At 49.1% G+C, this 15314-nt stretch overlaps 1 protein-coding gene across 2 annotated transcripts in view; it reads left to right on the top strand.

The window, feature by feature from the left end:
• The window catches only part of GAS7 (growth arrest specific 7), a 182819-nt gene that overhangs the window by 11182 nt on the left and 156323 nt on the right, over positions 1–15314 (top strand). The window lies entirely within an intron of this gene.

Below are 15314 nucleotides of genomic sequence, written 5' to 3'. Positions count from 1 at the left end.
ACACAGATTTTGGAATTAGACTTGACTTTGAGAGGACAGAGGTGTGGAGATGGGGGAAGCTGGTGTTCCTGTTTGCCCAGAGGGACCTTCTATCACGGGTGGAGGCAGGGCTCAATGTTTTACCAGATGAGGAGCCAGCTGTGGAGGAAGAGAGGCTGGGGGCAGAGTGGTGAGTGACGCGGCGGGCGTGGCGGGCCCAGCGTCTTGACTGCAGTGCGAACATGATGGCAGAGAGAGAGCCTGGAATGGTCTTGCCAGGTACCAACAGTGTTTGGAAAAACGTGCGGCGGGGATGTTGCTGCCACATCTCAAGGCAGTTTTTTGGTTCCAAGGGGATGCTGGTTGCCTTGCGTGGTTGGGTTTGTGGGCTTGAATGTGAGCCCTGCAGCTACTTCCACTGCTCGGACTTGTTCAAGGATGTGGCCAGAACCTCCCTCCATGTGGGCCTCGGAGTGCAGGGCAAGAGTGTAGCAGGCAGCTCTGGGTTCAAATCCTGGCTCCGCTCTGCCGCCTGTGAGACCCTAGGCAAATTGCAGAATCTTCCTCAGCTTCCTCGGGCTCCTGTGAGGGTAGCTGGCACCTTGTATACACTCTGTTAATGGAGTTTACATCCCACATGTTCTGGGGATCCTGCCAAGTGGAATGCTGAGAGCTGCCAGTTAATTGGGGCTCCCATTGGGGGCAGGGGCTGCTGGGGTGGGAGAAACCTTTTTCTATGGGCCCTTCTGAGATCAGGTACGAGACTGTCTGGTTGCAGCATTGTGGTCAGGGCCTTCCCACCCATGGGCACAGATCCCCTGGGCATCTTACTAAATGCAGATTCGGCTTCTGACAGTCTGGGCTGGGGCCTGAGAGTCTGCATTTCTAACAAGCTCTAACACAGAGATGCTGCTGGTCTTGGGCCCACACTTTGAATAGCACGACTGGAGAGCACTTTTGGGGGCGGTTTTCAGGACACAGGTCCTACTAGTTAAAGCAAGTGAACCATCGCTGCTGGCCAGTTCTAGTTTATCTGAAACTGCTGCAGAATCCTTGCTGCTGCTCAGGCCGGGCTAATTAGTTGTAATTGCCTCTTTCCTGGGTCTGATGGGCCCCTGGCTGCCCGGATGCTCCCAGAAGCAGCTCTTACAATGAGAAAGAGGCTTTGTTTGTTGGGAGAGGTGATGTGTAAGAGGTTGCTACAGGATTTAGGCTTTCCTTTTCATCTTTGCTGGTCCTGGGGCAAAGGAAAGGTTTGTTTCAAGGATCTGGATGGAAATTCGCTTTTGCAAGTGTTGCTGTGGGGCTCAGAACAAGTGGGCCCGTGCCCTAGGGCACAAAACCAGAGTTGATCGTGGTGCCACAAAGCAGGCATCCTCTTTGGCCCCCCGGGTAGAACATGCAGGCCTGCACTGCTCAGACTTGACCTCTCTTCTCTTGCCTGGATGACTGCCTAAAAGCAGTGGCTGTTCCTTTAATCCCTCAGTGATGTCCCTTCTCCACAATGATGCCACAGTGATTTTTCTAGCCAGTCTCATCACGGAGTGCTCCTGTTTAAGACTTTTCTTAGGTTTTGTGTTACCTTAGGATGTAAGACGACTTAGCTTTGCATATAAGGCTTTTTGTGACGTAGCCTCTGCCTCTGTCCCCAGCGTTGTTTTAGCCATTTCTCCATATGCATAATACCGTCACATCCAGGTGGGACCACTCAATTCTGGGATGTACCTTGGCTTTCCTGGGTGTGTCCTTGGCACGTCCTGCTTTCTTCTCCCTGACGTGACCTTCCTCCCCATCCTTTCTTTACTCCCATCCTGTTTGCTTTTGATTTTAACAGCTCTACTGAGGTATAATTCACATACCATTGTAAGTGTGTGGTTCAATGATTTTTTTTCCCCAGCATGTTCATAGGGTGGTGCATTCGTTACCAGGATCAATCTTAGAACATTGTCATCGCCCCATCTCTGTTAGCAGTCACTCCTTGTTTCCCCACCAAACTCCAGCTTCACACGACCACTAATCCACTGCCTGTTTGTAGCTTTGCCTCTTCTGAACATTGCATACAAATGGGAGTCATAGAATTGGTGGCCTTTTGTGTTTGGCTTTTATTTCACATACTATTTTCAGAGTCCCTGCATGTTGTAGCATAAATAAGTACTTCGTTCTTTTTTATGGCTGAATAGTATTCCATTGTACTGGTATACCATATTTCATTTATCCATCCATCAGTTGTTGGACATTTGGGTTTTTCCTTTTTGACCATTAGGAATATTGCTCGTATGAACCTTTGTGTACAAGTTTTTGTGTGGATAGGTTTTCACTTCTCTTGGGTATATAGTTAGGAGTGGCAAGGCTGGGTCCTATGGTAACTCTATGTTTAACATTTTGAGGGACTGCCAGACTTTTGCAAGGTGGTGACAGCATTTTACAATCCCAAGGGCAGTGTATGAGAGTTCCAATTTATCTGTCTCCTCACTAGCACTTATTATCTGTCTTTGTAATTTTAGCCATGGTCATGGATACGAAGGGATATCTTACTGTGGTTTTGATGTGCGTTTATCTGAGGACTGAGAATGATGAGTGTCTTTTCATGCGCTAATTGGCAGTTTGTATATCTTCTTCGGGAAAATGTCTATTCAGATTCTTTGTCCATTTTTGACTGCATGCTTCGTGCTTTTTTTTTTGAAGGGGGAGGGAATTAGGTTTATTTATTTTTTAAATGGCGGTACTGGGGATTGAACCCAGGACTTTGTGCATGCTAGGCATACAGTCTACCACTGAGCTATGCCCTCCCTGCCCCTGCATTATTCATGCTTTTTGCTGTGATCTCTTTTCTTTTTCTTTTCCTTTTTAGCCAGATGAACTTGTTCTCACTTCTTAGCTTTGGGTGTTAATCTCCTGGGAAGACTTCGCTGACACAGCTCCCCTGCATTCTTCCAGACGTCTTAGCACTCACCCCACGGTGTTGGAACAGACGTTGCCTCCACTGCACTGTCAACGTTTCGAGGTCGAGGGTTGGGTCTCTGATCTTTATAGACTCAGCGTGCAGCGCACAACCAGGAGTAGGTGGACGGTACTTAGTTCAGTCATTTTGACCATGGCGCCGCCGAATACATGATTCTGGGTTTGCCACCCATGATAGCTATTTGGTTTCAAAGGGGACAAACAATAATAAAAGACTTCGCAGAGTGATACACTTACAGAATCTCTACTCCCCACCCAGGCATCTTGAACGTGTGGACTGTGTATCCAGGATAGATGGGGACGAGAGTGTGCAGGACTCAGGGCAGAACATCCCCCTGTGGGAGCAAATAGCTTGGGTTACATGAGGTAGGATTGTCACCTCGTCCAGAAGTTGCAGCACACCATGATATCCTGCTGGATGAAGAAACGGGCAGAGGAATTTGACCTCCCTGGGGACTGTTTGATTGCTGGGCCATCTTGGAATGCTAGAGTAGGTCTGTAGATAGTCTAGTGTAATGCTGTTTCCAGCTGATCTGACCTGGGTTTGGATGCTGTCTGGGTGAGACTTTAGGGCATGTTGCTTATCTGACTTTGGACCTCAGTTTCCATATCTTTAAAATGGGGATAATGAGGCTCGTATCAGAGGATGATTGTGAGAGTTAGAACTGTCTACTTTGTTGTTAATGCTCTGCTGAGAGCCTGGGGCCAGGGCCTGGAGGTGCTGGTGGCCACCCATCACTCAGGGTTCTGGTCACTATTTTCTTAACTCCAGACCCCTGGGTCATCAATTCTGGTGGAGACCTTGTCTTTCTGGCTCTTGTCAGCTCAGCTCAGTTTCCATCTTGGTTCTTCCAAGTAAGACCCTTCCGTCAGGTTTTGAATCATCATTGAAGATGGGTTTGAAAGTCACGGCCCTTCTGTGGATGGACCCTCCGCTTTGCCATGGCATCTTTAGACCACCAACTTCAACCAGAAATTCCCTTTTTGAAATATCACAGTTATCTGAATCTCCTCCCGCCTGGACCCTCCCTGACTGGGCTAAACCTCCCTGGGTGTATGAGCGAGATTAGAATCTTAGCTGCAGGTCAGTAATTAAGGGGAATTTTATCTCAGAGCCTGGGGCAGATAAACCTGCCTGGAAATGCAGATTTTTCTGCAGCAGGTTGCATCCAGAGGCCCTGGGTGCGGTCCTGCTCGGAGTGAGGGGTCGCAGGACCTGGGGGTATTTTCAAGTTGGTGTGTGTGTGGCGTGGTGAAACAGCCCTTGATTCCTTCTTTCAGTCAGCCAGCTGCTGGATTTCTGAGCACTACTGTTGTAGGTTTTTAGGGGGCGAGAGGGTAGCCCAATAGTGGGAACCTCTGCCTGTGTCCCAGGTCCCCTCTGCCCAGGCCTTCAGGGTGGCACTGGTGAGGCTTCTGCTCATCCTTGGCTCCCCTCTCATCCGCCCATTAACCGGGGCACAGAAGAGAGAAGTCTCTCTGGGCTCACTGCAGCCCACCCAGAGGAGAGGGCAGGGAGGGTCTTGCTGCTTCCGACTCCTGCTTTGGGAAGAGGAGGCAGTGTGGCCTGCAGGAAATAAAATCTATGGGTGCAGATCTTTGAAAGGTCTCTGCTTGCATCCTGACCAGGTGACTGATGCACACTGATTGGGAATTTGGGATCAGAGCGACAGCGAGCTGGGGTTTGCAGGGGTCTGTGCGGACAGCAGTGGTCCATGACCTGATCTACGTGTGCCCTTAAGGGGCCCTGGGGTGGCTGTGGCCGCAGAGATCCTGGTCGTGTTTAGAATTTCAGGTGGACTTCCTCTGCCTCACCCCAGAGAAAATAGGATGAAGGTGTAGCCAGGCCTCTTGCTCATCTGTGCTGAACCCTCTGCGTGGAGCCATTCTGTGTGCATCTGGCTGGTGGGGAGCCCCTTCAGCGGGGGAGATGTTGGGAACAGCTTGGCCAAAGCGTTACCGGGTACTCCGGGGGACTGTGGAGCCAGCCTTGGCCTGAGCCCTGGGCCCTTTGCTCCTGACTGTGCCCCCGGCCCAAGACAACAGCTATGCTGCTGCGTGAGTGGGAGGCAGAGCCAGCCTGAAGTCTGCGCGTCTCCCAGACCTGGGGTTCCCTGGGCTGGCTTCTGGAGGCCGGACGCAAGCGCTTCTGTTCTGGCCACACACACTCCTAGTGGACTGTGGGCTGGCCCTTGATCACTCCTGTTGAGAGTGGCTCCGGGAGACTCCTCCAGGAAACCTAGGGCCCTGGGGAACACGGTTTGGAAAGCCCAGTATCCAGTGCTGCTTGGGGGAGGGGTTGTGGGGGGTTGGGGAGGGGAAGTGCCACCACTGAGTGTCGAGTTGTTCTGGTTTGTTTCTGAGTTGGGTGCCTGGGGGGGGGGTTGGGGCGCTTTGTTACTTAGGTGGCTGGTCCACCTTATTATTAGTCTTAGTCTTGGGGAAATGATTGCTTGGAGAAGCAGCAGAAGGTGTAAATTGTGCTTCACTGGAAATCATCAAGACTAAATATATATATATATATATTTAGCTGTAGCTGCGAGTCTCTTGCAAACGAGGACCAATGTGAGATGCAGGCAAGTTGGAAAGGGTTACAGCGCAGACCTGCCGCTGGCGTGATTGATGGTCACGGACTCACCTGCACTTGGCTTTGTGCGGGAGGAGGAGGAGGAGGAGGAGCAAGAGTTGTTCCTGGAGGGCTGGACCCCACGTGGGAAGGCTGGAGGGAGGCGGTTTGAAGGTGACTGACATCCCCCTCCACCTCGCCAGAAGTGGACAAGTTTTCCATTAATCTGCTTCTTAGTAAATATTCCTTGTTTCCACTCAGCCAGGAACCCCAGGCTTAGAGGTACTGTCCCTCTCCCACCGGCCTCATGTGGCCATCCATGGTGTCCTCTTAAAACCTGGGTCCAACAGAGGCATCTCCCCTGGCTCCTATTGCCCCGTGTCAAGGTGCTCCCTGTCGGGGCGAACACGGTCCTTCCCAGAGCGCACCTGGCCACCTCCCCTGCCCTCCCTGGCCCACACCTGGTGCCTGGTACACTGTGGTGCCTTTGCACAGCTGCCTTTCTGTCTGGGGTCCCTTCCCCCTTCTGCCTGCCTGGGGAGTGAGCACCCTCCCTCAGATCCAGCCTGAGTGTGGCCTTTGATCTCTCCCCAGGCCTCCCACTGTGATGACACTTAACCTTGTGGGACTGCAGTGACTTGTTTATACAACTCTTTCCCCTCCTGCACTCTGAGCTCCTCCAGGGCAGGAAAACTGCCCAGCTTGGCACAGTGTTTGGCATCCCTGACGTCTGGCTTGGTAACTGTGGCATAGCCAGCTGGATGGATGGATGAACCAAAGAGGATGGAGAGAGAGCTTGTCTTAGAGAATTGGGCACATGTTGCTCTGAATTCGGCTCATGGCTGAATCCACCTTTCTCTGAAAAGATGTGAATGGCCTTGGGGTGAGGCTTGGGGTCATGGAAGGCCCTAGTTAGAAGGGGATGGGTAGCCAGGTCAGCTTGGAGCTGAACATCAAAGTAAGGCCACTGGGGCCTGGGGAACAAAGCTGTTTGGGCTACAGGACAGGACACCCCAGAGTAGCAGGGGACAGTTGAGCAGGTATCACATGGGCCGGTCCCCCGACCTGCTTCTTAGCCATGTTGCTGCAGGGACGGGTGAGTGAGCCCAGGGCTCTGTGGACAACGGTCAGAAGCCATGGGTTCTGATTGGAGGACCTTCTACCCCACACACCTTTTGACTTTTTGACTTTGCAAAAGTCATTTAAAAGTCTCTGACCTTCAGTTTCTTCATGTGCAAAGGGGAGGTGACCCCCATTCTGCTGCCTCTTGAGTTGGAAGGATTTTCAAGGTGACGGTGGATGCGAACTTGCTTTAAATCTCAGGGTGAGCTGATAAGCGCAAGGCCTGTGACCAGAGGCTGTGCAGGAAGCAGGGGAGGGTGTGGTGCTCGTGGACCCTGCTGTTCTGACTCTCCCCGGTGGCCTTGTCCCAACCGTTCAGCCCTCTGTGGTGGTCCTTTCTGCCCTGGACCCTTGGAACGTGCTTGTGAAGTGGCCACCTTGTCCACTGCTTGGGTGATTAAAAAAGCTGTTGATATTCTTGTCCCAAATGTGCTTTAAGCATTTGGAGTGAGAGCTCCGTCAGCCCCATCACCTCCCTTTTCCTTCTCCGCAGCCTTGAACTGGGCCCCTCCGAGGCATGAGGTATGTTCTAGGCCCCGTGGATGCAGCCGAAAATGAGGCTGACAGAATGCGACTCACTGGTCCCTGTGGTCAGAGGGCTCGTAGTCCATGGGGGACTGGGAGGGTGGCCAGGGAGAGAAGCCCTGTGCAGCAAGGGGCCCTAGGTGGTGGTCTGGGGCCATGGGAGCACTTGGGACCTGTTAGGGGCTGCGTTGTGTCCCCCACCCCAATTCATATGTTGAAGTCCTAACCTGCAGTATCTCAGAAGATGACTTTATTTGGAGGTAGGGTCCTGTAAGATGTAAGTAAGTTAAATGGTGTCATTAGAGTGTCTTTATAAGAAGAGTTAGGACACAAATACACACGGGAAGACACATGAAGACAGGGGAGAAGACGGCTGTCTACAAGCCAAGGAGAGGCCGACCCTGCCGACACCTTGATCTGGGACCTCCAGCCCCCAGAGCTGCCCTTGGCCCTCGGTGCTTTGTTCAGGCTTCCTGAGCCGGCTCCTGTAGGTCCCTTAACCTGGATTTGGGTGAAGGACTTATTTGTATAGTTCTGCACGGGATCGAAACCTTGGTTGTCCTGTTTTTCTCTCTCCCTCATGACCACGTGACATGCTCACATTCCCCCACTAGAACGTGAGCCCACGAGGGCAGGGCTGTGTCTGGTTTGCTCACTGCAGGCTCCCCGGGACCCGGCACAGGTGAGGGCCCACGCTGGCACTGGGATGCGTCTTTTGGATTAATTCTGTCTGAAGCAACGGCCTGAAGTCAGATTCCTCACTCTGGGCCTAAATCCAAAATTTTTAATTAAAATAGCTAGTTTTCCCACCTCCAGGTCTCTGCTTGGAGCTCACCCTGTGAGGTGGCTTCCTGCTCTGTCACCAGACTGTGTCCCTTATCTTTCTAATCTCCACTCAGGCACCAAATGTGATTAAAATGTGTTAAAAATCAGAGAAGAAAGGTTCATTGATTAGTTTTTCTTACACTTGGTGGGCTCAGCCACAGGTTATATTTAACTGGATCATACCAGCCAATGGGTTTGTCACCTTCCTGAGGGTTAACTCAGTGAGGTCAGGGGTTGGATCACTGCAGCGTCCCTGACGCTGATGACAGTGGCTGGCCCAGAGTTGGGGACTGGATCATGTTCGGGGAATGAACAATTCCATCAATATAAAGAGTAGATAAGTCAATGCTGAGCCTTTCGCGGTGGGATCAGCTGGACTTTGTGCGGGGAGGCCAGCCCCGTGCCTCAAAGCTCCTCTCCCTGTGCTCGCTGCTCCGTTTTCCTCCCCAGGCTGCTGCTGGGGGTTCTGTGTCTGCAGCCCCTGATTCAGGCATCCTGTTACCTGCTCAGTGTAAGAGGAGAGGCTCCTTTTACAGGGCAGAGTTCCCCTGGTCTGACACGTGGAGAAGGTCCCTGACTTTGAGAAATTCGTGACCTGCCCGAGAATTTCTGACTACTTCCTGTTCCTCCTACTCTGCATCCAGTTTTCTTTTCATTTCCACCCCCCCCTTTTAAAAAAATTGGGGTGAACTCACATACCACATCAAAATGTACCATTTGAAAGTAAACAGTTCGGGGGGCGGAGGGTGTAGCTCAGGGCTAGAGCGCATGCTTAGCATGCACGAGGTCCTAGGTCCAATCCCCAGCACCTCCATTAAACAAGTAAATAAATAAATAAACCTAATTACCCCCTCAATAAAATAAAATAAAAAGTTCAGTGACAGTTAATACATCTACAGTATTGTACATGTAAATTATCACTGCTATCTATCCCATTCCTGAACATTTTCATCACCCCCAAAAGAAACCCCGTACCCGTTGAGCAGTCATTTCCCACCCTCTCTCCACCCCACCAGCCCCTGTCAACCACTAATCTATTTTCTGTTTTTGAATTTGCCTGTTCTGGGCATTTCATGTCGATGGAATCAAATATGTGGCCTTTTGCGTCTGGTTTCTTTCACTTAGCATGATGTCTTTGTGGTTCACCCACATTGTAGCACAGGTCAGGACCTCATTCCTTTTCAGGGCTGAATAATATTACATCATATGGATTCACCACCTTTGCTTATCCAGTCATCAGTTGATGGACAAGTGCGTTGTTTCCACATCTTGGCCATTGTGACTAGCACCATTCACTTGTTTTTCTGTCTCCAGTTCTGCTTCCAAATGCTCTTTAGCCCATCTAGGCTGCATGGGTTACTGGTGGTGGACAAAGCACTTGGGAGATGAGAAGGTAGGTTCATGGTCCTAGCTCTCGCTCCAGCTCTGAGATCCTGTCAAGCCTCAGTTTGCTCATTGCTGAAATGGGTATAAAATCTCTGCCTTCGTTACTCAGCCTCACAGAATGTTGTTTGAGGCACAAATCGTTACAATGTGAGTTGAATTCTTTTCTGAGCTGGAAAATCCAATGTCAAATGCGAGTTACTGATGTTCCTCATTTTCCCTTTGATTTTCTCACTTTCTTTTTTCTCTGTTTCCTCTTTTCTCCTTTTTGCTAAAAGCTTCATTTGAATTCCCTTTTCCTTTCCTCTTTCTTCCTCTGGCCCAGGGACATAGTAGGTAGTCTTCCATCCAGTGCCTCACTGGAGATGCCCACAGTGATGGGGTGGCATCCAGGCATCGCTGGGAGGGCTGGGAGGGGCGGCAGAGGCAGGTGGTTGGCAGCGTTGCCTGGATGATGGGGGAGAAGTCAGTCACGGCCGGACCTGAGTGGGGAAAACGTGGGTTGAAACGGCCCCACCATTCCCTTGGGCTTGGCTTTAGAGACTTCATTTACAGGCAGTTTCGAGACCTTTTGCAGTCCAGAAAGTAACCAGATTGATGGATAATTAGGCAGATATTAGAATCCAAATAAGTAGACCCAAAGGACACTTGGAGGAAAACGGCAGATGGAGAGGTGTGTGCTTTCTTTGGTGTGTTGCTTTGCAAATGCTTCATCTTCTGTCATCCCATGTGTGTTGTTTTCCCAGTTTCAACTTCTTGGAGGCAAGGCAATGGCTATCTTTTATTTCTCCCCCTCGTGCTTGCTTGTGGCATCCCTCATAGGTTCTGAACCTTAGTGGTGTTGAATATAAGTGATAAGAACTTTGCTTGTTTATGCCTGTAGTGGTTGCAGAGGGCTTCCATGTGCGATTTCTTGTTTATCTTCCTAACAGCCTGGCAAAGTGGAGTCTGTCCCTCAACTAAACAAACTTAAGGCTCAGAGAGGTTAAGGAACTTGCTCTGGACACACAGCAGCACTTACTTAGGGAGATGGGAAATGAATCCTTGTGGAGCTGGACCCCATTCATCTTGGAGATCTTTTTTTTTTTTTCTGTAGAAGTTGCAGGTGGCCTGCCCTGTTACTCAACCCATAGAGATTCCTCTTTTCTCAATAAACTTCAGAGAAGCCTCAAGGAAAGCCAGTGTCCTGCTATCTTGCTGTGTTCCTCATTTGCTACCAGCGAGTCTCATTTAAGGAACTGTTATCATTCGTGGTAACAGGCATGGAGCCAGCTCTGAATGATGTTGCTGCTTGGAACCGGGTTCCGGGTTCACTTCTGGAGCTCTGCATTGGACGAAGTCACCGAGAAGTCTGGCTTCAACTGGGTCTTGCAGAGGGAGGGGGATGTTGGAGTGAGGGAGCCGAGGGAAAACGTGCCTGGAGGAAATTGGGTCAAGATGTTTGGTTTTAACACCTCTGGTTTTCTTCCAAATCAGAGAAGGAAAAGATTCTGACTTAAGGGATGATGGAAGTTTTAGGGTTTTCCATGAATGGGGCTCAGAGCTTGATGGAACCTAGATTTTTTGTGGCTTGGGTAAAGCTGTGGAGAGAAAAACAGTGCCTGGTGGTTAGGAGGGGCTCCGCCCTGGGCAGGTTGCTGAGCTTAGAAAACATGGACCAGTGATGTTTGCTGGCTCAGCCACAGGAAGTGCCCACTGGCCTTTGAGTTGTTCAGGGACCTGTGTGTATGTGTTGGCAGGGAGGTGGTATTTTTTAAGCTTAGAGACCTTCCCTGAGGTGACCAAACTGCTGGGTATAATACAAGGGCACTGCCTTCACACTGGAACCCTTTGGCACATGAACAAGATAAGGAATTCATTCACTGAGTGAAAGCTGGGCGCCTACAGTATACAGGGCACCACCTTGAAGCTGGAGATACGGGAGTAAACCAGGTAACAGAGTTTACCTTCTAGTTGACGGCAGCAGACAGTAAAGAAAACTAAACTGTGTATTGATTAAGAAGATTTGTCATCTTAAATGGGATGAGTAGGGAAGGTCTTATTAGGAAAGGACATTTGAGCAAAGGCCCCTGGAAGAGGGAGCAAGAGTGTGGATTTCTGGTAGGAGAGCATTCCAGCCAGAGGCAGAGGGGACAGCCAGTGCAAAGGCCCTGTGGCCTGCACATACTTGGAGTTGAGGAACAGCTGTGTGGCTGTGGGTGGGGAGTATTAGAGATGGGGTCAGGGAAGTGGGAGAGGCCCAGGGCAGGAGGAGCTTCGAGATCCTAACTTTTACTTCGTGTTCCTGGGGGAGACGTTTGAGCAGAGGATTGATGTAACTTGATCTATTTATAAGGATTGCTCTCCTGCTTTGTTAAGAATGGATGTGGGGGATGCAGGTGCAGTGGGGGGCAAGGATGAAAGGAAGGAGGTGAGTAGAGAGATTATCGCAGTAACACAAGCGAGAGATGATGCTGGCTTGGACCAGGGCAGTAGATATTGATGTGGTTGAAACAGTTGGATTTTGGCTGTGTTTTGCAGGTAAAACCAATGGGATCTGGTGAGGGATTGGATGTATAAAGTTTGAGAGAGAGCTTGAAGATTGTTCCAAGGTTTTTGGCTTAAGCAACTGAAAGGAAGGAGCTGGTATTAAATGAGAAGGTGAGGATTGGAAGACGTGGGTTTTGGGAGAGTATCAAGAGTTTGCTTTGGCATGTTACGTTTCAGATTCTTATATATATTCCAGCAGTGATACTGGGTAGGCATTTAGAAAGATGATGCTTGAGTTCAAGGGAGAGGTTGGCTGTGGTTATGATTTTGAAGTCATTCTTGTGTGGATGGTCTGTACTGGATGAGAGCACCCAAGGAGTATGGTGGGCGGAGAAGAGGGCTAGGGATGGGGCCCAGAGGCACCCCAAAGGGGGCGAGGGGAATACCAGCCGCAAAGGAGAAGATTCAGCCACGGGGTGGGTGGGAGGGGAATCAGGAGACCAGAGCAATCTCACTCTGAGACGGCAGCTCAGGGTCACTGGGACACCGAGGCTCCTCAGGATTAGACAGCATTCAGGGGTCCTAAGCACACCCCAGACAGTTTCTGAGATAAGACTTGCAGCTTATAGGATGACTAAAATTTTCTTCCTCTTTTTTTTTTTTTTTGCACCCTTTCAGCACAAACACAGACGTCTTAGCATGGCTCAAATCATGTTTGCAGTTTGCTAATCCCCTGCCCCATCCCCCGGCCTCCCTGGCAACCCCATCCACAAATAGTTTGGGAAGGAGCATAGCCTCCCTGTTCACGTGGTGCCGAGGGCAGAATTTTTAAAATGATTAATTGTTAATCACACAAATAACATGTGAATTCAACCACACACCCACAGTGGAGAGGAGGGAGTTGGTTCTTGCGTATCCTAGGTCTGACCCGTAATTGACCCACAAACAGACCAGCAAGTAGGACTGAAGTATTAAAACTTCCTGATGGTGGGGGAGTGATGACGGAAGACGTCTTCAAAGGCCCCTCAGAGAGGGTGATCGTGAATAGGAAGGTGAGAAACTGAATTAGACCAAAGCCTCCTTGGATGACCTCCCAAGCCCGTTGTGGACATATATCTTGACGATTCGTGGGTTTAGTTCTTCTTTTAAATAAATTATAAGAGTGTGTGTTATTTTTTGACTTCTTTTTCGTGGCCACTCAACAATCCAGCTTGGAGGTATTGTCTTGTTAGCACAGATACGTCGTGGTTGTTTATAAAAGCCATGTGATGTTCTGCAGCATGGATGTGGCGTAGTTCATTTTTTATCTTGTGTTAATAGATGCTTAGGGTGTTTCTTAGTTTTTCTTCCCTTCTCTCCCCACCCTTTTTTGCTATTAAAAATACCACTGCAGTGTTCATTTTTGCACATGCGCCCAGGCTTGATGGGTAACATGAAAAAGAGGACTTCCTAGGTGGTGGGGCTGAAGTCTTAGGGGTGGAGGACAGAGAAGGGAAGGTTGAGCACCCTGCTGGCGTCAGGCTCCGTGACAGGCCCTTGGAGCATGTTGTGTCCTTAAATCTCTCCAACAGCCCCAGAAGGCAGATTTTTTTTTCATGCCCTGCTCTAGATGTGCAAAAACTGACATGTAGAAAAGTGAGACATCTTGTCCATGGTCACGCAGCAGGCCGTGGAAGAGGGGAGACCTGGGGCGGAGTCCCTGCCCACTGTGATGGGGCGGCAGGTGAGGAGGACTCTGGGGGTCCTTCCGGTCTGGGATGGGCCACCTGGGGGGCTGCCCAGGACAGAGCTCATGGGAGGCTGGGTCTTGCCTTGATCAAGATGCTAGTCTTTTTTTAATTCAGTCAAGGGTTCCTTACTTTTCAAATATTAGAGGGCTTGAAGCTGTTTTTATTACCCGGTGCTTTCACTGACTAAGCAGAGTAAGAAACATTTTTTTCTTAAAAAAAATATTAGTTCACCATATATAAAAGGCCACAAAATATACACAACAGAATCCCAAATTTGTGTGAAAAAGATGAGTGTGTATAAAATAAAGGCTGGAAGAAGATTCATCACAATGCTAATGAAAGTTACTGCCGGGTGAAGGGTTTATGGGAATGTGTAGTTGCTTTCTGGGGCTTTTTCCCATTAGCCCTTTTCCTCAGTTTCTTACAGATAACACGTATAAGTATTGTCGTTGGAGAAACACAAACATTTTTAAAAAGAGAAACATGAGTATTTCATTAAAAAGTAAAAGGAAGCTGTGTGGAAGAGATATCCACACCCCCATGTTCATTGCAGCGTTATTTCCAATAACCAAGACATGGAAACAACCTCAGTTGGATGAATGGATAAAAGAGATGATACACACAGAGATTTCACCCCGGGTGGGGGCCACAGTAGGAGGAGCTGGAACTGGGGGGCTCTGTGCGGGAGGGGTCAATGTGACATAAAGATGCAAGCAGAAGACTCTTTGGTCGTATTTACGTTGGGGGTGGACTTCTATTTGAAGATGTCCAGGGGAAGGGGAAGGTTTAGCTTTAAAGGCACTCTTGGCAAAAACCCAGCTGGGGGACAAAGCTTACTGACATAGTGAGCAGTCTATAGAATTTGATGGCAGAAGGCGTTGCTAAGTAAAAGGAGGCTGTGGAGACCAATGAGGGCACCATGCTGGTGGCCCAAGAACTCTTCAGCTAGGTGGAAACAGTGTTTTCCTCTCTAATGCATTAAAAAAAAAAAAGTGTTGTTGCTGTTGTCGAGGGGAGGCAATTAGGTTTATTTAGTTAGTTAGTTTTGGATGAGGTACTTGGGACTGAACCCAGGACCTCCTGCGTGCTAAGCACGTGCTCTACCACTTGAGCTATACCCTCCCCCTTCTAGTGCATTTTTAATGCATTTTTTATACCTGGATATTTTTATTTCTTTAAACCTTGTTTTCTTATTCCTATGTAAAATATTTTTTCCTTGTCTGTTTTTATTATCCATTAAAAATACGGTAATATACACATAATTTGATCATTTTCACCTTTTTTTAAAGGGTACAGTTCAGTGGCATTAGGTGCATTTACTTGGTTGTGTTGCTGTCATCACCAGCCAGCTCTAGAACTTACTCATCTTGCAAAAACTGAAACTCTGCACCTGTTACACAATGCCTCTCCACCCCCGCCTCTAGCCTCTGGCAACCACCCTTCTACTTTCTGTTTCTATGAATTTGATGACTCTACGTACCTCATATAAGGGGAACCATATACTGTTTGTCTTTTTGTGATGGGCTTATTTCACTTAGGCAATATTTTTAATAGGCAAATAATTGTTAAAAGACAAAATCCAGTGGAGTAAATTTGGAAGTCTAATTGATTTTACTAAACGATTCATGAATTAGGAAGCATCCCAAAACATAGTGGATAGAAAAGCACTCTGAGAATCAGGATTTAAAGGAAGGTTTTTATAGGCAGAGAAAGGATGAGAAAGGGAAAAAGGATGATTTGGAGCAAGGTCGCCT

Source organism: Vicugna pacos, chromosome 16 (genome assembly GCF_048564905.1).
Source record: "Vicugna pacos chromosome 16, VicPac4, whole genome shotgun sequence".
Classification (NCBI taxonomy): domain Eukaryota; kingdom Metazoa; phylum Chordata; class Mammalia; order Artiodactyla; family Camelidae; genus Vicugna; species Vicugna pacos.
Note: the sequence above shows the minus strand (reverse complement) of the source record. Positions and strands in the feature narration are given on the sequence as shown.